The 21,985-nt window shown below is 42.4% G+C and overlaps 1 long non-coding RNA gene across 2 annotated transcripts; it reads left to right on the top strand.

Annotated features, from left to right (window-relative positions):
* The first annotated feature begins 10,728 nt into the window (after positions 1–10,728).
* On the top strand, positions 10,729–15,747 carry LOC123600018. Of its 2 annotated transcripts, none has more exons than XR_006713425.1 (3): positions 10,729–10,864; positions 12,895–12,987; positions 15,173–15,747. It is a non-coding gene; the product is annotated as an uncharacterized LOC123600018 (long non-coding RNA). The 2 variants fall into 2 exon arrangements; XR_006713426.1 differs by lacking the exon at positions 15,173–15,747 and adding an exon at positions 13,146–13,264.
* The last annotated feature ends 6,238 nt before the right edge of the window (positions 15,748–21,985 follow it).

The raw sequence follows: 21,985 nt of genomic DNA, 5'->3' as shown, positions 1-21,985 counted from the left end.
ATAAAAAAGGGAAATACAGGAGAAAATGTTACACATTCATGGAATTTTGGCTCATGCATAATAAACAGTCGAAAACACTTCACTTATAATACTACCCAAATTAAAGAGGCAAGAAGCCGTGCCTCATGCTTTCATACGCGGGTGTCAATGAATGACAAATGGCGCCATCTGCTGGCCTACACGTTAAACACTTACTTGAGAGCCCAGTTGTTAGAGCCATCAGGTCTCAGGTTGTCAAAAAAAAGTATGATAAAACTCTGTGTCTATTGATACTTTCATAGGGGTAGACAAGGTACAACCCCGTAAGAAAGACAAAGTTTGAGCTTAACTGTAAAAGCCTTATCCAGAAGCTTCAGACAAGATGATGTTTGGGGAGAGATTGCTACCCTTTCTGGTCCTCTTAAGAGTCAATAGGAATGAGGTGCCTGGGTGGCTCAGTTGGTTAAGCGTCCGACTTCAGCTCGGGTCACAATCTCACAGTTTGTGAGTTTGAGCCCCACATCAGGCTCTGTGCTAACAGCTCAGAGCCTGGAGCCTGGTTTGGATTCTGCGTCTCCCTTTCTCTGCCCCTCTCCTGCTTGTGTTCTCTCTCTCTCTCAAAGAATAAATAAACATTAAAAAAAAAACAAAAAAATTAAAAGAAGAGTCAATAGGAGTGGAGTTCTCTGAGACATACACAGAAGGATCACAGCCAGATCCTCAAAAGGCAACAGGGGATGACAGAAAACTGCAAAGCATACACTCAGTGGAAAGCCTGATATGGCCTGATGCCTTTGAACCCCGAGTTTCTCAACTACGAGACGAGGGAGACCCACCGAGTTCCAGGAAGGTACCACTTGCTCTCCCTTGCAGAGACTGTGACACCGTCTTCATCACTCACACGTCATTCCCTGGAATGTTTGTTTCTTTGCTTCCATTCCTACCCCTGCTCTTTCCTATTTGTGTCTCCCTGCATGGATATGAATTCCTCACTCTTTAGACTTCCCAGGGGCTGGTTTGACACCCATGAAATAACATCATTTTAATATAAATGAGCTATATTGATTAACTAAACCAGTTTATATAAATCACTGAACAAAAAAAAAAAAAACCATGTGCAAAACCTTTGAATATATCTTGATTAAAATTCAAATCCTCAAAAAGAGAAGATCTATGAACCCAACATTTGCAGAGTCTCCCTCTTTTTAAGTCTGACCAACTAAATCAGTCCTTCAGAGGCCATCAATACTTACCTGCACATTGAAAATCTACATTGCCAGACACCACAGTCACTGGGACCTTTGTCCCTGGCCATGTTTTGGAGTAAAACGTGAAATTAGATCATTTTTAGATTCCTTTATTGTCGTTATAATATTGCTCTTAAGTAACAGATAGCAGAGAAGATAATTTACATTTTTATAGGATATCATTTAGAGGTTATTGCGAACAAAGATGTTATTAACAAAATTTGAGTAAACTTACATTGCTTCTGCCCTCTCTGCGACATAGGACTCAGAAAGGCTCTTTGCATGGGACTGCTGTGAGTAAGGAGAGCCTAGCCATGCGCTGTCAGATTATAGTGTGGGTCACCCATATACTATGGAGCGATGGAGTGTGTGTGTGTGTGTGTGTGTGTGTGTGTGTGAATCTCCCCATGTCCACCTTCTGGGGGGCTTAAGTCTCCTGTGAAAATAGAAAACCTGACCTAGTCCTTATTATAGGTAAATAGGCCATTTTTTAAATCGAAGTATAATTGACATACATTATATTAGTTTCAGGCACAATATAATGATTCAATATTTGTATGCTTTGTGAAACGATCACCACAATCAGGCTAGGTAACATCTGTCACCATACATGGTTACGGAATTTGTTTCTCGTGTGATGAGACTTTCAAGCTCCACACTCAGCAATTTTCAAATATGCAACACAGTACGATCAAGTATGGTTGCCATGCTGCACATTCAACCCTGGGACTTACTTAGTTTATAATAGGAAGTTTGTAACTTTTGAGTCTCTCGGCCCATTTTGCCCACGCTCTACCCACCCTGGTACATCGTTCATTTTTTTTTTTAATTTGTTTTTCAACGTTTATTTATTTTTTGGGGGACAGAGAAAGACAGAGCATGAACGGGGGAGGGGCAGAGAGAGAGGGAGACACAGAATCGGAAACAGGCTCCAGGCTCTGAGCCATCAGCCCAGAGCCCGACGCGGGGCTCGAACTCACAGACCGCTGAAGTCGGACGCTTAACCGACTGCGCCACCCAGGCGCCCCTACATCGTTCATTCTGATTCCACAATTTCCCTTCCAGGGTTCCGCCTTCCTGGATGGCCTTCTGCCTTAGATAAGGATCCATATATTGATGCGCAGGCTGTGGCCCACTGTTTCGCCCTGGCTCTGGCCCTCATGCCCTCATGCTTTTCTCAGCTCACCCTTTGGAATCACATATCATTCACAGCCCTGGGAGCTCTGAATAGCCATTGCCTCCCACCCTCAAACAACAAGATCCCCACCCCCCTTTTCTCTCTTCCTTATATCTCTTACTGGTTACTGACCCCTCATACCTCATACCACCCTTAATCTAAATTCTTCCAGAGGCAAGAGGGTGGCTTAGGATCCAGCCTCTGCTCATGCATGTCAAGGTATCCCTGCCTAGTCTCAGACTGGCCTAGACAGATGGGGGTCAGTGGGTGGCATTGATATGGCAGAAACAAGAAAGAAGGTTAAGAGGCTGACATGCATGGAATACCTGCTGTGAATCCAAAACATCACACTCTCATTCAAGGTAGGAAGAAAGATGGAGGGGCCATGTCAGCTATAGAAGAACTTTACCAGGGAAACAAAAGTATTCTTAGAAACTCTCAGCAGATTGCTGCTCACGTCATTGGCCAAAATGGTCACGTGCCACTCCTGAGGCATCTGGGAAGGCAAGTATTTGACTGGATGCCTTTATTCATGAATTCAACGCATATTATCAACAAATATTGTCACTTCCTTAGTAAAACTGGGTGGGTAGAAAAGATACCTGTCACATCCTCCAGCAAAACAGAACCCTGTAACTTCCATCCTAATTTTTCCATCTGCAACCTCCTCGAGATGGGCTAGGTCAACTTCACGTAATGAAGATACAGATGAGGGGAAGGAGGAGAGGAAGAGGAAAATCAGTGAGGGTCTGAGAAGAAGAGAGTTTTCCAGGAACTGTGGAGAGCAGCTTCTGGAATAGCCAGCCGTGGGAACAGAAATGACTACAAGAGGAAAAGGAACGGTGTTCTTCTTTGAGTCTTTGCCAGGAGTTTTGAGAAATCTGAGTAAAGAAGTTGGGCTATTCACAAATTCCATGTAACAAAACATGGGTAGTGACACTGCCCTGATACTGAGCTACATGGGCCTAAACTTTATAAGGGTAATATCATATTTGCAGCTGATATTTGCAGTCATCATTTCCTGGTTTTGCATTGTGCAATCTCATAATCACCTCCAAGCCTCCCATTAATTCATGGCTACATCACTCTCCCCTCCCGAAAACCCTCTGTCCTCATTCTCAAAGTTAGTCCTCCATCAGTTCTTCTCCACTTCCCAGGTTGTATCTGCCACTTAACCCCTTGTAGCCCATCCAACCTTCTCCACCAGTCCCATCCCAGCATGGGCACTGTTCCCCCCATTCCCCCAACCTTTGGCTAGGAGAAATTCCATGGCCAGACAAGACAAAAGCAATAATCCACAGTCTATTTCTCAAAGTGTAAGTCTTCCAATCTTAAGCCCATGTCAGGGGACACTTCTCTAACTAAATCTTTTCCAGAAAAATCTTCTCTCTCTCTCTCTCTTTTTTTTTTTCAAAAACAGCAGCAAAAGATTCACCAGGTTTAAGCCACTAAATAGAACATTCTGCGTCATCTACAGAGACTCCAGGTGGCCTCACAGTTTATTCCAAGGATAATGGGTGGAATTTGCCTTTTATTTGTGAGTCAAAAACCAATCTTAGTGAGTTTCCCAAAACAAAGAAAGTCAGAGAACCAGACAGCAAGCAAACAACACCCCTCTACCCATAGATGTATCTTTACTAAAATTATAAATAATATAAATACAACAAAGGGGGGCGCCTGGATGGCTCAGTCAGTTGGGCATCCGACTTCAGCTCAGTTCATGATCTCGCGGTCTGTGAGTTCAAGCCCTGCATCGAGCTCTATGCTGACAGCTCAGAGCCTGGAGCCTGCTTTGGAATCTGTGTCTCCCTCTCTCTCTGCTCCTCCCCTGTTTGTTCTCTGTCTGTCTGTCTGTCTCTCTCTCAAAAAATAATAAAAACATTTTTAAAAAGAATATAACACAATTACCCTTCTCTGGAAAACTAACTAGAAGATTCTGGTGTATTTTTTTAAAAATCGATTTTGTTTCCTGGAGCCATCCCTTCCCTGTATATACATACACCCATGCAACACTGTATCAGTTGGGATTAGGTTCTTCCGGAAGTAGCAGAAAACTCAACTATGAGCCTTAAACAAGATACATTTTTTTTTTTTTTCTACCTCAGGTAACATACAGGCAGGCATGTCAGTCCAGGGTTTCTTTGGAGCTCCATGGTGTCAGGAACCAAGGCTTTTATCTTATTGCACCACCATGTGTGGTCTCCATTTCCAAGGTCATTTTCTTGTCCAAGATGGCTGCCACAACTCTAACTTCAATGCCACATTTCAGCAAATGTATTCAAGGAAAGAAACAAGTAGTACCTGTCACTCCTGTTCACATACCACCGGCTAGAATTTAATCATATAGTCATACCTACTTGCAAGGTACTTTAGGAAATGTAGTCTTGCTCATGATAGCCATTGATGCAGCCAAGTACTTACTTACTTTACTATTATAAAAGAAGGGAGCAAGAAAATAAATAAAGTAGTATTGGATTATAACCCATAGTGAAAACAAATATCCATCTGTCCATACAAATATAAATAAATGATTGACTAAGTAGTAGGAGAGAATGAAAAAAATCTGATACTCCACTCTTAAGGAGGTCAAGCATAATTCTCCACTCCTTAAGTGTGGGCTACAGATAGTGAATTTCTTCCAAAGATGACAGTATGGAAAAGGAGTGGGAAAAAAAGAGTAACTCTACAGTGGAGAAACCTAACAAATATTACCTCCAGCCAGGTAATCAAGGTTAACATGAACAGTGATCAATCATGTTGATAGTTGATATGATGTGATAAGAATGGCACTTTACCTCTGTGGTCTTCCCCGAAACATATAACCTTCAATCTAATCATGAGACAAACATCAGACAAATCACAGTTTAGGGACCTTCTACAAAATACCTGACTGGTCCTCCTAAAAACTGTCAAGGTCATCTAAAACAAGGAAAGTCTCAGAAACTGTCATATCCAAGAAAAGTCAAAGGATACATGACTAAGAAGTATAACGTGATATCCTAGGTGGGATCCTGGAATCAAAAAACAAACAAGCAAAAAAGATATTTGCAAAACAAAACAAAAACACCTGAGGAAATTAGAAAAAAAAAAAATGTGAACGTTAGTCAATAATAATGTATCAATATTGGTCTATTAATCATGACCAATGTACTATGTTAAAATAAAGTATAGCAACAGAGGAAAGTAGGCTATATGGGAACTCTGTACTGTCTTTGCAACATTTTGTAAGTCTAACACTATTCTAGAATGAAAGTTTATTTTAAAAAAGAAAGAGAGAGAAAGAGAGAGAGAGAGGAAACTAGGCATTGGAGGATAACTAGCAGTTTTTCCTCCAACCCCATACATGAGCCATCTCTTCTCTTTATATCCCCAAGTCCAGAGATGGTCACACCAGAAAGGCCTTTGAGACCACGGCTTGTCCCCCAAAATGAGGGAAGGAAAACGTAAAGAAATCTCCAAAGAGGGTTGGCCTGTTGTTACCCAGCCAACTGGTAGAAGGGCAAGAACCCCCCGACGTCTTGACAAGGGGCCAAGCACTCCCCCCACTTTCCCACCCTGGTGAGGGAGATACCTCAGCACAGTGGAAGTGGCTCTGCCATTAGCTGTCCTTGTAACAATGGCAAGTCACCCTATCCCTCTGAGCAATGGTTTCCTCACCTTTAAAATGGAGATAGTGCCAACTGCCCGGCTTATCTTCACAGCACTGTTGTGAGGAGTGAAACCCATACAAACATCTGGCATTTCTATGTTGTAATAGTCCAGCGGGGACCTTTTGACGTACTGAAATTTGTGACACGGCCCAAGAGAATTGACCCAAACGTCACATGTGTCCATTCAAACACATAGGCGGTATCGCCTTCCAGAACCGGGATACAAAATCTGGTCACGGCACTTTTCTTTGTTTCTGATGAACTGCTGGAGGCTTGCTGTTAACAGGATCTTGTGGTGTCTCTCTCACATCTCCCTGCTCCCCGATCAGCCGTCCAGGAAGCCTGGATTCCCACACAGCCCCACCAGAAAATACAGGAGGCCACTCAGGCCACCACCCTCTGCTTCTCCTAGCAACACGCTGTCAGTCCTGTGGGCTCTGGCAGATGGTACTGATTCCCCGGGGAACACTGCCCTCCAGATCTCTGCGCAGATCTGCCAGGCTTCTCCGAGGGGGGACAGTGCCGTTTCCTCAGTGCTGACCCCAGCGAAATCTCCCACATCTGTGGCCCTGCCATGCAGCGACTCTTGCCCAGCTCTTTCCATTCACATTTTTTTTTTGGCACTGGTTAGCCTCAGAGGCACTGAGCTGGTTTTGGTTCCAGTGTCTACTACCTCAGGGGTTCAGAACGCCATTCTTCTTTCCCTCCAGAGCTCTGCCTTTGGAGTTCAATTGCTTTGCTTTTTATCTTAAACCCTCAACACTCAAAATATTCTACCCCCTTTCCTAGATGTTGGAGCTACTCATTCACTCTCCCTTATAATAAGATGAGTTGGGTACCTCCAGGGTACCTTACATCCACTCTTTGGAGGGAAATCCTTTGGGGGATATGATGCCACTCTCAGGGACGCAAGGAGACTTTTTAGCATCCGTGACTGAAAGTATAAACCCCTCAATGGGAGAGAGAGAGAGAGAGAGAGAGAGAGAGAGAGAGAGAGAGAAAATTGTATTATCTGGCAAGGCATTTTACTACAAACAAACAAAAACTAAACTTGAGTGCCTAAAATTTCCCAAGCATTGGGACACTGGGAATCGAGAAATTGACCAGTGTTCCTGCCTCAAGAAGGTTAGAGCCAGGAGGGGAAACAGATGATTGCCATGCAGTTCGCAAGTATCCTAAGTGGCTCTTTACTAGAGGATATCACGCTGACACGAAGGAGGGGCCCCAACCAGTCTTGCAGAAAACAGTGTCCCGCCATCACTCTAGGTCCGAGAGGGTCTCCCTGTGGACATGTCTCTCTGGGCCTGGGAGATGGTCACACTGAGCTCTGGGTTTCATGTAGAGGAGAGAAGGACAAAGTGTGGGGTCTCCCCAGAACTAACATGAAAAATAAGCTCAATATGACATCGGATGAAAACAAGAAAAAGGAGCGTTTCTTGAATGAGTCTGAACTCTCTTGGTTGAAAGTGACAGAACTTGAGTCCAACTGATTCGGGCCAAACAGAGAATTAGAAAGATGCAGGACCACAATCAGGAATAAGGGCAGGGGCCCAGGAAAAATCTGAAATTGGGGTTTGACCACCACATGGCTCTATTCCTCTCTGAGAGAGGCTTCCTTTTCTTTCACAGATTGACTGCCTTCGCATGCTGGGGACCACAGCTCAGAGAGCTCCTGGGGTTGGCATCCAGGGGCCACCTCCTCCACCAAGAGGTACACAATATTCTCTCGTTTCCAGTTTAGAAAGCCCCAGGGGAAGATGCTGCTTGGCGTGGTTTGGGTCAGTGTTCACACTCAGACCCATAAACCAGAGCCAAAACTGAGTGAGGAGAGAGTCATGCTACCCAAAAAAAGCCCTTGGGGACTTGTTGGTGTCAGTCTGAGAGGAGAGAAAACTGTGAGCCAAGAACCACCCCAACAGTCGCCTCCTGCTGATTCAATGCTCAGAACACCCAGGACCACAAGGTGGATTTGACTAAGAAATTGCATCCATTTTTATCACTCCGAAGTCAAACCCCTAACCACGCTCTGAAATACTGCCTCAGACAGGCGAAATCTCTGTAATTACAAGCATACGGTAATATTCTCTTCTAGCCACCAGGAAGTTGACTGGAGTAATTAAACAGGAGCTGTTTACATCTAACTAGCATTTTGCTGAGGAGACATTGAGGGGATGGGTGGGGGACTAGAGACCGGAAAAGACAAGGTTTGGCAGCCGCCCTCAAGGACCTTCCGGCTCCTGGAGTTACCGTGGATCTCAACTGGATCTGGGGTAGGTTCCTGGGAGGCCACCTGAGAAGGGGGCTGGGAACCAGGGTGGTGGTGGAGGATGAGCCCTAGGAAGCCGAGCTCCTGGCCTGCTGCTTCTAGAGCATCTCCTGCCTCAAGGGCTCTGTACATTGGATCTCATGTAAAATCATGCTTGTAAAAAAGGTTCTTACATCTTTGAAGATGTGTGAACACTTACAGCTATAGTCCAGCTGCCTTGTTCTGCTCCTGGAGACCCCGGGGTCCAGGAGATCTGCTTATTACATGCATTTAATCCTCACAACCATGCCAAGATCTCTCTGGTGAAGGCAAAAATGAATGTGGAGCCTTTCCTCCTGACCCCCAGGCTACCAGCCCTCGCTTCAAGTGCATAAAACTGCCAGATAAAACCACAGCCGAGAGTCCACATGTGGAAATTCAGAGAAGAGAGACCATTCTCTTGAATTGTTGTCTAATGGCGTATCGACTAGCCCGTCGTGCAGACTGAGGGAGAGGCAGACGCGAGGATGAGAGGAGGGGAGAAGAGAGCTAGCATGGACGGGACAGCGCCCAAGAATGGTGCGGGTGAATGATGTGCGGAGGAGCAGGGCCGAGAAGTGGGCAAGGAGAAGAGAAGGAAGGATTGCAAAGGAGAAGGGAGAGGGAGGAGAGGAAAGAGGGGAGGGAGATACAGAGGCCAGACCTGCCCAGAAGTCCCAAGAAGTACGCTTACAACAGCTGAGCGTCTCCCCTTGCCTTCATGCCACAGATTGAAGTCCTGAAGTCGCCGATGCAACATTTGCTCGGGAACTCGTCATCAGATGCTTTAACGTAGGTTAACGTGACCACAAAGGCACACGGAGAGTTTCCACGTGCTGGGCACTGACTGAGCTCGGGGCCAGACAGAATGTGGGGAGCCCGAGGGGACTCACGTGGTGTCCCCGCAAGCCAATATCCTATTGACCGTCATTTGCTGAGAAGGGGAAAAACCGATTTGCGACGAATATAATTCACGTATGTCTTTCTCGATGTTAAAAACAAGAGAACTATCACATGCACCGAAACATTTTAACTTGATTATAGAGTTGCCTTCCATTTCACTTATTTTAGTCCAAGAACCATTGAATAGTATTTCTTTCAAAGCACAGAGATAACTTATATTGATAGAGTTACAAAACCTTGTTCAAATTTTGCTTAAAAACCTAATTTCTCTGACTTTCATGCTGCCAGAATGTTTCCCATGTTTTTGTTCTTGTATTCTCGCAAGATTCTCTAAGTCAAACAACTGCCTGGGAAGCCTGGTATCGGGACTCTGATTTAGATAATGGCATAATTCTCCAGAATACAGCCACAGGCCTGGCATTATTTTCAGCTGCCCACAACTGCTGTTCTCAGGGTGGGTGATGGCAGCTGGAAACGCAGCAACACTGGCAAATAGGGATTTTTTTTCTCTCTCTCTGAAGGATGCTATCTATTCTGGCAGGATAGGATCAATTCCATGTAGCCGGATATCAGGAGCATGCGCAGAAGGCACCTTACGGGCACCACGTTTATCGTTTACTCCAGGGGTGTCTGGTGTCCCTTAAACATCGGCACACCACGCCCTTCCCCACGGGCAGCTGCCTTGATGGCCCAGCTCTTAATCTGGCTTTGGCTGCTCCAACTGTTCACAAGCATTAAATACTTGTGTATTTAATGCTCCCAACAATGCTAAGAAAATAAGTCATATTATTATACCCATTTTACAGATGAAGAAATTGAGACTTAGATTAAGCAACTTGCCCGAGGACAAACCGACCCGAAAGCAAAGGAGCCATGGTTAGACCAGAACTTCCAAGCCTGTGTTCTTACGTACGTCGTTGTCTACTGACTCCTCTAGAAAAGGTAAGCACGCCTTTCACTTATATTCGTGTTTTCGGGTTTCCGCCAAAATGGCTATTTTTGACCTGAGACCTACAAACTCAGAAGCACTGACTGTGGGTCAATCATCCCACGGAAGCAGTGTGTGGGTGGCAGGAAGAACACTGGTCTAGAAGACCTGCTCTGTGCATCATGGTACCTGACACATAGTAGGTGCTCATCAAACACTCGTGAAATTGAGAACCACAAGTCAGTATGTACGTTTGGCCACGCCTTTCTCCTGGATGCTCAAGAGGGCACTCTAATTAAAGACCCCACGGTTCACGCCAGCATCTCAGGGGCTGCAAAACAGCTCAGTGTAGCATCAGAACTTCCCACCGTTTACTGAAAACCCATTAAACTTCCTTCCGGTATAGAATTTTGGGGACAAGGATAACGTAAGAGCCTTTTGCTCAAAGTAGCCTCTGCCTTTAACTGCTATTTTGCTCAATTTGTCTTAACTTCTAACTTTGTCCCAGAAAAATCCCAAAGGAAATGAAATTAAGCTGTTTCCCAGATTCGCTTTTCAAAATTAGTCCTGGGCTGGCCTTCAATACTGCAAACACATTCTGTGTGGCCACAAGGGAGGACTGCATAGAATTCTTGGACCAACTACGAAGCTTTGGGGGCCTGACAAGCTGAGAAAGTGCGAGAAAAAATGACACAGGTGGGTGTTTTGCGCTAATTACTGCCTGTCTTGCTGGTCTGTCCAGGGACCGCCACCTCTTTCCCTTGCGCTTTGGTTTGTCCTCGCCCTTTCCTGCTCTTGGAAATAATGTCTGTTTGCTGCCTCTGCTTGGATTTGGGGCTGGGTAAAGTTATCCACAATTACTAAATCAGGCCAAAGTTTTGCACAAGTGCCCAGGGACCATCGTCAAAGTCCCTGCAGTTTCCCAGTCCGCATGGTCCTTCTCCATGGAGGTGGGAGGTGGCAAAGTTTTTACTTGACACTGTGGCCGCCTGCTGGGGTGAGTCATCCCTTTGGAGAGCCCATCTGTAAATGCTAGACTTCGGCAAGGACTTGGTTTTATCGTTTTCTTGGGAACAGAGGCGTTCAATTTTAAATCTGCATATTCATCATTCTGGAGAAATAAACACACTATGAAACTAACTAAAAGATTTAATAGTCAACATTTAATAATTCCCCAGTCATATGCGGGACAAGATTTTGTTCTGAGGAGCTTTAACACGCCTAGGTACATAATTGTGCAGGCAACATTCAAGAAGGCTATCTTTCTTTCCCACAATAGATTTTCTTTCATTCTATGTAGGTTTTCAACAGATTACCCCCAAGAGGAAAATCCTGCCTACTCTGTCTTTTCCTTATAGTGCTGCAGTCATGGTGTTTTAAGCATTGCTGGGAATTTCATTTGTATCTGAGTCTGTCTTATCTTTTCATCCTTAAAGTCATCTTTTCAATGACGTTCTCTCTTTAAAAAATTTTAATGTAAACTAGAAGAACTACACCAGACGTGAGTCTTCATCTTGAGGCAGCCCTCTGTTTTTTTTCTTAGCCACACGAAGATTGCTTGGGCCCTGGGAAAATGTAGTCTACTGGTTTCAATAGAGACATTGAGAGAGGAAATTTTAGGAGTCAAACATCCTGAAACTTCCTGCCAATAAAAACGTGGATTTCACCAAGGCCTTAAAAAAAAAATGTTGAAAATTGGCAGACTTGGAGGCACTGTCCATGACCAAATTACATAGGTGCTAGTCACGAATGCCACTTCTTTTCCATTATACAAGAAATTAGCACACTCTAAAGCAATCCCTCCTGCATAGACATTATTCAGTAGTAACAAGTCCCAATGTGAAGACCCAGGTTTCCTTCTGTCTAATCATATGGCCATTTTCCCAACTGTTTCACACATGCTAATGGAGTGCGGCAAGTAAAACACATTTGGCTCCATATATGCCGCCCCACACGAAATGGCTTCGCAACGACGAGGCCCTAATCATTTTTCTCCTAATCTACCACTGCTTTGGGGGGCTAGTGTCTTCCCTGTCATGAGCGATTTCAGTGCGCTGATCAGGCTGGACTTGACAGATTCTTTATCAATGTCAAGTGTCTTTTGTGGTTAAGTCCAGTAACGCTAAAACAAAACGCCTCATAGATATTAGATATATGGTGGCATTACAGAATTCTCTTGCAGGCAATATTTTTTGGTCAACCTAGGAAAAGAAAAATGGAGTGAGGGCTAAAATCAAAGGAAGAGGCAGCAAAAGTCTTGGCAGTTATTTCTGTGAAAGTCAGACAATGTGACTGACATGGGGCCAATCACTCTCCCCTCCTCCACTCAAGTTAGAATAGAACAAAGAGAAATTGCCAACAAAGAAAGCAATGATCTAGGGGGAGGGGACTGAATCTCAATAGGTTTTTAATTTCGGGAAAAAGAGAAATATTGCAGAAAAACATGGGACCCCTGCACAGGCACACACATACATCCATAAGTACATGCCTACCTTTATCAGTTAAAATCATCTATTTTCCCCATGAATTTTTCTTCTGACTTGTGAAGTTAATCTGTGAGGCATCACTGACATCACCAAGTTGCCCAATATCTCACATTAGTGCAAACTGGCTTAGAAAAAAAATACAATCCAAGCATCTCTGAGTACAATAGAGACTCTGATCCTGGTGACGCTTGCTTTTGGTAAAAAGAGTTTACAGTGCTGTCTGTATTGTGTCTTCTCCAGCAGTCTAGCTGTGACAACTTCATTATGAAGAATGTTCGCTTTCTCAGTTCATAACAGCGGCCATTCTACAAGCAAAGTTTAAAAGACCCTCTCGTAAGTGTACAAAGTGAGGCCTGCCAATCCCCTCTCCCCCCACATAAAGAAAATGTCCCAACCACTTGCTAAATCTGGGGTGAATTGTGTTAATCCGATGTTTCAGAATACCACCGTCCAGAATAACATGGGCTACAAAAAGCCTCACTGTCTTTTAGAAACCCGCAAGCCAAGAATAACGACATCCTCATCAAAGATGCAAATGGACGGTAGAAAGGGCTGCTCCGAGTGTTGTGGGTGCTAACCTGGAATTGTTATCTGTTACGCGAGCAAATCCGGAAGTTAGTGCAAATGAACTCGACAGACTGCACACCCCAACTCCTCAGCCATCGGCTGCTCTTCTGAATTACACAGTTAGAGGCTAAAGCCATTTCAATACTTTATCTGATTCTTTTTCTTTTTGCACTAATTTAGAAAGTTGGTTCTTTAATGTAATTGAACTCACTGAAGCTAAAAATGTCCAGACCTTTTTAATAAGGTACCCTTCAATATTAAACTTTGGGGTCTGTTCTCTGCCCAAGGAGCACTTAACTCCCATTAGCACTAATGGCAGTTGTACAAACATTGAGTAGAAAATATATATCTCTTTGTCTCTTTGTACTGGGCTCCAAGTCGGGGAGGGGGGTAGGAGGGAAGAAGAGGAAAAACAACTTCGAGACTGAATAAAAGAGGTAACGTTGTTGATTCATTTACAGAGATGAAATTAGTGCTGGGCACCCCCAAATTCCAGGGAACGCAGACTATTAATAAGTGAGATGAGAAAATTTCTAAATCATTTTGAATAATACCCAAACCATCTTTCCCCGAGAAATTTGTTTTCCCTCCATCCCCAGCACATACATTAGACCCATTTTGCACTTGTTATGTACATAATGATTCTAGACAACATAAGACGATTTCATGATTTTTTTCTTATCATTTTTACTTATCTACCAGCGAGCCAATTTATGCAGCTTAAACCATTGCTAAAGAAGATGCATCAAAAATTGTCTGTAATCATTACGAATAATAGCGCAAAATGTTCACAAGAAGCTGTTTTCTTATCATATTTTCATTAAAACATCTTTTCACCTGCTTTGCTTTTCCCACGTCTGAAACCTGCATTGTAATCAGTCTTATTAACTGAGAACATAAATATGATTTATTATGGTCTGATAATGGAAGCTACGTGGACCCAGAGAAGGGCTATATTGTCCTTTGATAAAATGGCTCTTTTCTCTCAAATGGAGAGCTCTATCATGAGAACATGCAGAATGTAGTGAGTGATTATTTCCTCAGGGTGAGTGATGGCAAAACCCGACAGAAAATCTTCTTGTTGACCATGACAGCCTCAGAGGGTCCCCAAACCTCCCCGAGTTTGACAACCTGCAGACACTTTTGATGAACTGTATTCTTCTGTCAGAGACAGCCTGTCTGGGAGGAGAAAAGAGACCTTTATTGTCTGATCGGCTATTATTGTCTTGATCTTTTATAAGCAATCTCTAATGCGCATGAATATAATATCCTTTCACACAAGTGCCAAGCATAATAGAAATGTAGTTATAGGACCCTCCCCCTGGTTATGTAAATGTCCTTACACCATAATTAAGAGAGATGGTTGGTGACTGATAGGGGAAAGAAAGAGTGATCAAACTGTTTTCGCATTTCTCCCTATTGTAAAGACCTCAACCCAGGGTGAACAGCATTCCTAGTAGATGCAGGGAACCAGGTTATTTTGAAGTCTTAGCCCAAAAGGAAAAATAGTTTTGAGTTTGGTATTGGTGTTATATTTTTATTAAACATGCAAATGGCAGCTGGTTTTCAGCCAAAGTGATTACTATACTGATATGACTTAGAAGAAAATGAGTATGTCTCTCAAAATACCTGGCTGAGGGTTACAGCAGGAACAAAGACCTATTAATAAGGAATGTACTTGCACAAATGGGTCCTCCAGTCCAAATAAAGTTCTCTAATAAATTTCCCTCTTATCCATTTCCAGGAGCCCAAATATGGCAAAAAAAAAAAAAAAAAAATTTTTTTTTTTCAGTTAACAAATATATTTGCAGGCACAACTCTTGCAATTATTGGGCAATTAAATCTACTTCTTAATGTGGCCCTTGGGAGCCATCTCTATTTCTGAACTGTGAAGGATAGTTCTAGATGGTGTTTGTGTGGATTTGGTGACAAAGGTTTTCTGATCTTCCAGATCAAATCCGACCAGACTTGCCGCAAGCAGGCCAGCCCATGGAAGCCAGTGGCTTGATGCTCAACTTCAGCTGCTGGCAGAAAGGAGAAAAAGACATCACCCATCCGAAAAATTTTAATCCCCCAGCAAAATACAATACTCAATTTTTCATTAACCTTCTGACACCTGGACTCACAGAGTATCCCCACACTAATCACTAATGGGTTTTGCATTACCAATTAGTGTAGCAAATTCTCCAGCATTGGTGCCAAAGGGTTAATCATTAGTTTCACACCACTGGGTGGTCAGAGTTAGAAGAGCAGCCCCTGAACCCAAAAGAGTGGAGAGTGAGGGGCTGGGGGGTGGAGAGAGCTCTCATTATCAAGAAGAAACATGCAGCTCGTAGGCATTGACCTCCATATCTCTCTCCTGGCATCTTGCCTCAAGGTGGATTTAAGTATTATACAAGTATGCACGTGTGCACACACATGCATACATGTTTAGACACAGTTCTGGGCCCAGAACAAATCACCAACCTAGCCAGTTTCTATTGAGTCTGTCCCATCAAAGGTAGATCAGGCCAGAGGAATTCTCTCTCTCTCAGCACCTCTATTTGCTTCTCTAAGCAATGACTTTCCCATGGGAATGAAAAAATTTGCCATTTCAGAGGGAGCTGGGTTTTGAGAAGTGTTTGATCTCTCTTAAGAGATACTTCTCTGAAGTTCTGCCAACCCTCGATTATCTGTACAAATGAGGCTTACAGAAAGTATGGAAAGATTCGATTCACAGATAATCTTCAAACTCCGGTTTGGTCTATATTTTAGTTTCTTTCTGAACAAATTGTACCATAGCAATTAACAAACAAAACTGATTGGATGTTTCCTTTCTCCTTTTATGGTCAATTTTGTGGATGTCAGCAGCATGAAGAAATTGTCAAAACACTGGCAAAGAGGAGAGAGGAAAGGGAAGAAACAAAATACCCAGATAGTCTGCAAGCTAGATAATCTGCTCCTGAATAATTGAGAAGAATCTAATGTCAAAGATAATAAAAGAAGGCTCAGAGAGCAATTCCATCTTGAAAATGCACAACCCCTTCCCCCTAACCCCAAAATAGCCGGTAGGAAAACAAATAAGTAAACAAGAAAACCGCAAGAAAAATTTGAACCTACTGTCCCCATCCACATTTTCCCTGATCTAATCTACATGTGTTCTAAGTTAAATTATATTCTAAAGAGGGGCAGGGCGGGGAGGAAGAGAAGGAAACACAGAAGACACTTCTCACTTGTGTCCCGTCTAGCTGTCTTGCTTTGTTGTCAGTACTGAAAGCTAACACGGTTGCTTTCAAAACTATATGGTCTAAAACTTCTGAAAGTGACCCACTTCCACACTTCTCTCTCCTCTCTCTCTCTCTCTCCCCCCCCTTTTTTTTTTAGAAAACCCAACATTCAAAAAAAAGGACAGCAATGACTCAGCACTTTATTATTTATTTTTTAGTCCCAAAGTTTTGACTCCTTACACACACACACACACACACACACACACACAAAATGCTTATGCGCATTTGAAACTGAAATGGGAAACTTTGCCACACTCGATTCTCCACGGTGCTTCCACTCAAAGCCAGAATTTAAAACTTTTCAGTTAAGGGAAGAAAGACTCTTAATGAGCCTAATCATGCACATTATTTTGGCTGGAATCATTGACTGACTGCACTTACTTAGTTCTGCTTTAGAAATGAAAATCTAATAAAGTAACTGGCAGTTTAAATGTCACAGAAATTTTCTCCAACATCCCAACTGGAATTGTGAAAACAGGCTCAAATTCCTCTAATCTCTCTCTCTTTCACCTTCAAATGCCACTCTTCTAAACCAAACCATTTCCTAAGAAATAGCAGAACTCGGCTGGGTTCAGAGGTCGGGGCAAGGGTGGGGAGGAGGAAGACTCTTTCTTCAAGTTGGAAGGGATTTGCTTTTTTCCACACACTAAGGCAAGAAGGACCGGAATCTTGAGGCTGGGAGTGTTCTGCCTCTTGCAAGGGAATTCAAAGGAGTCATTGTATTTGATACTTTGCTTCCCAATTGGCCTCTGACAGCAACATCAGAAGCAACAGATACTTCAGTTCTACATCTGGAAAGAGGCATTTCTTTTTACAAAGAAAAAGAAAAAAAACCACTCCTAAAGACATTGAAGCCTAATTACTCTATATCCCATAATCTTAAAGATTGAGATCTCTCTGATACTATGTGATAACCCCTTGAGAAATGGGAGCAGCTCCATTAGGACTTGAACAGATAGCATCTCTATACTTTCCCCTCTATAAAACTAATATTCAAAATAAATATACTGGCTGGATGCTTTCGTTTCCCCTGCCACTGAATTGTAATGATTTTTGTGCAGGGTGCAATACCATGTATTAAGGTATCAAGTAGACAATAAACTCTTCACTAAAATGTAACAGGGATTTTGTACAGCACTAAATGTTCAAGGAATCAGTTTAGGCTAATCACTGGCCCACTTGCTTTTCAAGAAGATGTATGCACCAAATCCTCATATTTATGATGGAGCCTTTAGAGTTCTGAACGGTGCTGAATGGTGCTTTAGAGTTCTGAACGGTCTATGGTGTAGACCATACCATCATAAATTCATGCTAAGGAACAGAAAGTATTCTGAGCATCATGGTTACTACAGTCATGGTGGTTGGGACCACTACATAATATGCCCTGGAAGAAATATCCCCCATTTCTAGGGCTGCTGTGACCCAGAGATGAGCTAAAGAAAGGAAAAAAAAAAAAGAGAGAGAAAGGATGGTAGTAGCAATCTGGGAAGCACTGAGGGAGGTACAGGAGAGAGGGTGAAGCAGGAGAGAGGGCAGTAGTTGGTTTATGAAACCATTAGCAAGCATCATAAGAGAACAACAGACAGCCACTGAGAAAGCATCCATTTCCCAAATTTTAGTTATACGTGAAGACCCCTAGGTAATTTTGGTTGTTCTGTCAGCCAAGTCAAACCAGGCCTCTCAGAAGCCAATGGAAACGTCTCAGGTTTTCTCATTCTGCTATTCTGATGGAAATTAAACTTGTAAATCAATAACAAGACAGAACCAACTCTGTGTAAAAGCACTACTCCTTTATCCTCTATTCTCCAGCATTCTTGCCCAAATGATTTAAGATTCCCAAAGGCAAGTGAAAAGATTTAAGTTTGAGACTTGTTTGTAAAATTTCAGCTCAAGTCTCCTATTGAAAGAACATTGTAAAGTAGACATGGAGGAAAAAAAATGTATGGCACTCATACACTCATGGGCTAGTCCTCAAAAACTTTTGAAGTGACTGACATGGGCATCCCAGGGGAATCTCGGATTATACACATGACAAACATCAACAGACTTCTCCAATTTGCCCTTGTTCATCCTTTGCTGGCTCTCCTCCACCTCTGCCCTTCTCCTGGGCGTCTTTTTTCCTTTTTTTTTTTTAATGTATGTCATCTGCTATTCTTTCCTCTAGATTTACCATCTGTTATTCAGCTTTATTTTTTCCTATTGTATATTTCTGTCACAACTTCTTTATTTTTATTATCCCACGATAAGCACTGCATTCCTCTAGACCACGTGCACAACACTAAAGAAGTCCTCCAACTAACGATATCGATTCCCATTATGGAGACAGCCACTTTCCCCGGCTCTCAGTTGTCTTTCTCACTCTACCAGTTAAGACTTTCCACATCTTGAGCAAGATTAAGAAACGTGTGCTCATTGCTGGCCCATTGCTGGTGCAGAAATGATGATGTTTGCTGAGAAATCTTGAAACAAACACCAAGCAAAATGAGAGTATGACATTCCCAGCTAAGATCAGAACCCATACTTAGGAAGAGTGTCATCCAACTCCTGATTCTTGAACCTCAATCCTGAGACCCCAGGAGCACCCAGTGCATCCATGTTTCTCAAAAGACTTCAGTCCGGTTCTTGATTCTTAACTCCATACCTCTGCTTACTGAAAAATTAGACTGAAACCTAATTTGGGGCAATCTCATTTCCTAGTGACTTTGCAGTCACTTACTCTTTTGAACACTTTTTTTGGGCTTTGCCAAAATCCTGCATTTTCATTCACTCCATTGTAAAGGCTTCTTTTCAGCTATAAAGACTTATGTCAACAAAGAAATGGAAAAACATTCCATGCTCATGGATTGGAAGAACAAACATTGTTAAAATGCCTATACTACCCAAAGCAATCTACACATTTAATGCAACTCTTATCAAAATGCCACAAGCATTTTTCACAGAGCTAGAGAAAACAATCCTAAGATTTGTATGGAACCACAAAAGACCCCAAATAGCCAAAGCAACTCTGAAAAAGAAAAGCAAAGCTGGAGGCATCATGATTCCAAACTTCAAGCTATATTACAAAGCTGTGGTCATCAAGACAGTATGGTACTGAAACAAAAACAGACACTCAGATCAATGGAACAGAATAGAAAACCCAGAAACGGAACCACAACTATATGGTCAACTAATCTTTGAAAGAGCAGGAAAGAATATCCAATGTTAAAAAAAAAAAGACAGTCTGTTTTCAACAAACGATGCTGGGAAAACTGGATGGCAACTTGCAGAAGAATGAAACTGGACTACTTTCTTACACCATACACAAAAATAAGTTCAAAATGGATGAAAGACCGAAATGTAAGACAGGAAACCATCAAAATCCTAGAGGAGAACACAGACAGCAACCTTTTTGACCTCGGCTGTAGCAGCTTCTTACTAGACATGTCACTGCAGGCAAGGGAAATAAAAGCAAAAATGAACTATTAGGACTTCATCAAGATAAAAAGCTTCTGCACAGTGAAGGAAACAATCAACAAAATTAAAAGGCAACCTATGGAATGGGAGAATATATTTGCAAGTGATATATCTGATAAGGGGTTAGTATCCAAAATCAATAAAGAACTTATCAAACTCAACACCCCCAAACCAAATAATCCAGTGAAGAAATGGGCAGAAGACATGAACAGATATTTTTCCATAGAAGACATCCAGATTCCTAACAGACACATGAAAAGATGCTCAACATCACTCATCATCAGGGAAATACAAATCAAGACCATGATGAGATACCACCTTACACCTATCAGAATGGCTAAAATTAACAACACACAAGAAACAACAGGTGTTGGCCAAGATGTGGAGAAAGAAAAAGAGTTCTGCACTGTTGGTGGGAACGCAAACTGGTGCAGCCACTGTGGAAAACAATATGGAGGTTCCTCAAAAAGTTAAAAATAGAACAACCCCACGATCCATCAATTGCACTACTAGGTACTTACCCAAAGGATACAAAAATACAGATTCGAAGTTATACTTGTACTGTGATGTTTATCATTATCAACAATAGCCAAACTATGGAGAGAGCCCAAATGTCCATTGACTGATGAATGGATAAAGGAGATGCGGTATAAATACACACACACACACACACACACACACACACACACACACAATGGAATATTACTCAGCCATCAAAAAAATGAAATCTTGCCATTTGCAATGATGTGGATGGAGCTAGAGTGTGTTATGCCAAGTGGAATAAGTCAGAGAAAGACAAACGCCATATGATTTCACTCATATGTGGAATTTAAGATGAACACATGGGAGGGGGAAAAAAAGAAGAGAGAGGGAAACAAACCATAAGAGGCTCTTAATGATAGAGAACAAACTGAGGGGTGATAGAGGGAGATGGGTCAAGGGTTGGGCTAGAAAGGTGATGGGTATTAGGAGGACACTTGTTATGATGAGCACTGTATATAAGTGATGAACCACAGCATTCTACTCCTAAAACCGATATTGCACTGTATGCTAACTCACTAGAATTTAAATAAAATTTCAAAGGAAACAAAATACAAAAACTTCTAGGAGGGTGATGTCATTAGAGTGATAAAGAAAAGAACAAAGGCAGAGATTGTATCTGCTTGGTTTACTGATGTACATCCAGTACCTAGAGCAGGAACTAGATCATAGTAAGCTAAATCAGTACCTGTTTAATGAACATGCACGAGTTGTTCATGAGCATGAGGGACAAGACCAGTCTTAAAGGAGGAAAGGATTCATGTTTGTTGAGATGGTAAATAAACTTCCATCCCCCCCCACCTGAGGATTTAATTTTTCTTTAAGATATAACTGACAAACCATAAAATTCACCCTTTTAAAGACTATAAATCAGTGGTTTTTAGTAAATTCACAGAGTTGTGCTACCATCCCCACTAATTCCAGAATATTTTCATCACTTCAGAAGGAAATCCCATACTCATCAGCAGTCATTTCTCATTCCTCCTTACCCTCAGCCCCTGGCCACCATACCCTACTCTTGGTCCTCATGGATTTGCCTATTCTGGATATTTCAAATAAATGGAATCATACAATTAAATACTTACATCAATTAAAACTATATTTTTCATCTTCTTGGAGGCTTCGCACTGGCAATTGACTGTGTGATTCCATCTGCCATGGTGAGTGTCTCTCAGCCATAATCACAGCCTCAGGAGCACATCATTTTCAGCACCCCATTTTTTTTTTTTTACAAGTGTGAAAATATTAAAGTAAAATGTTCTGCAACAGCGTATCTTCGTGTGCTAATCATCCAGTTTAAAGTTAAAAAGGTACAAACCTCATTCATGTGACAAAGATTTTAAAAAGGAATGAAATCAAAAGTATGGGGGGGAACATTCTGTCCTGGGACTGTCATTCAGGTGCGGTCAGACAACTCTTGTTGATTCCTGCTCATGGAGGGAGGATTAGCCAGAAAAAGCCAAACCTTTAGATTCCACTCTTACACAATCTTTTCTGGGACTACT

Source organism: Leopardus geoffroyi, chromosome C1 (assembly GCF_018350155.1).
Source record: "Leopardus geoffroyi isolate Oge1 chromosome C1, O.geoffroyi_Oge1_pat1.0, whole genome shotgun sequence".
NCBI lineage: Eukaryota > Metazoa > Chordata > Mammalia > Carnivora > Felidae > Leopardus > Leopardus geoffroyi.
This window is presented reverse-complemented; position numbering and strand designations above follow the sequence as displayed.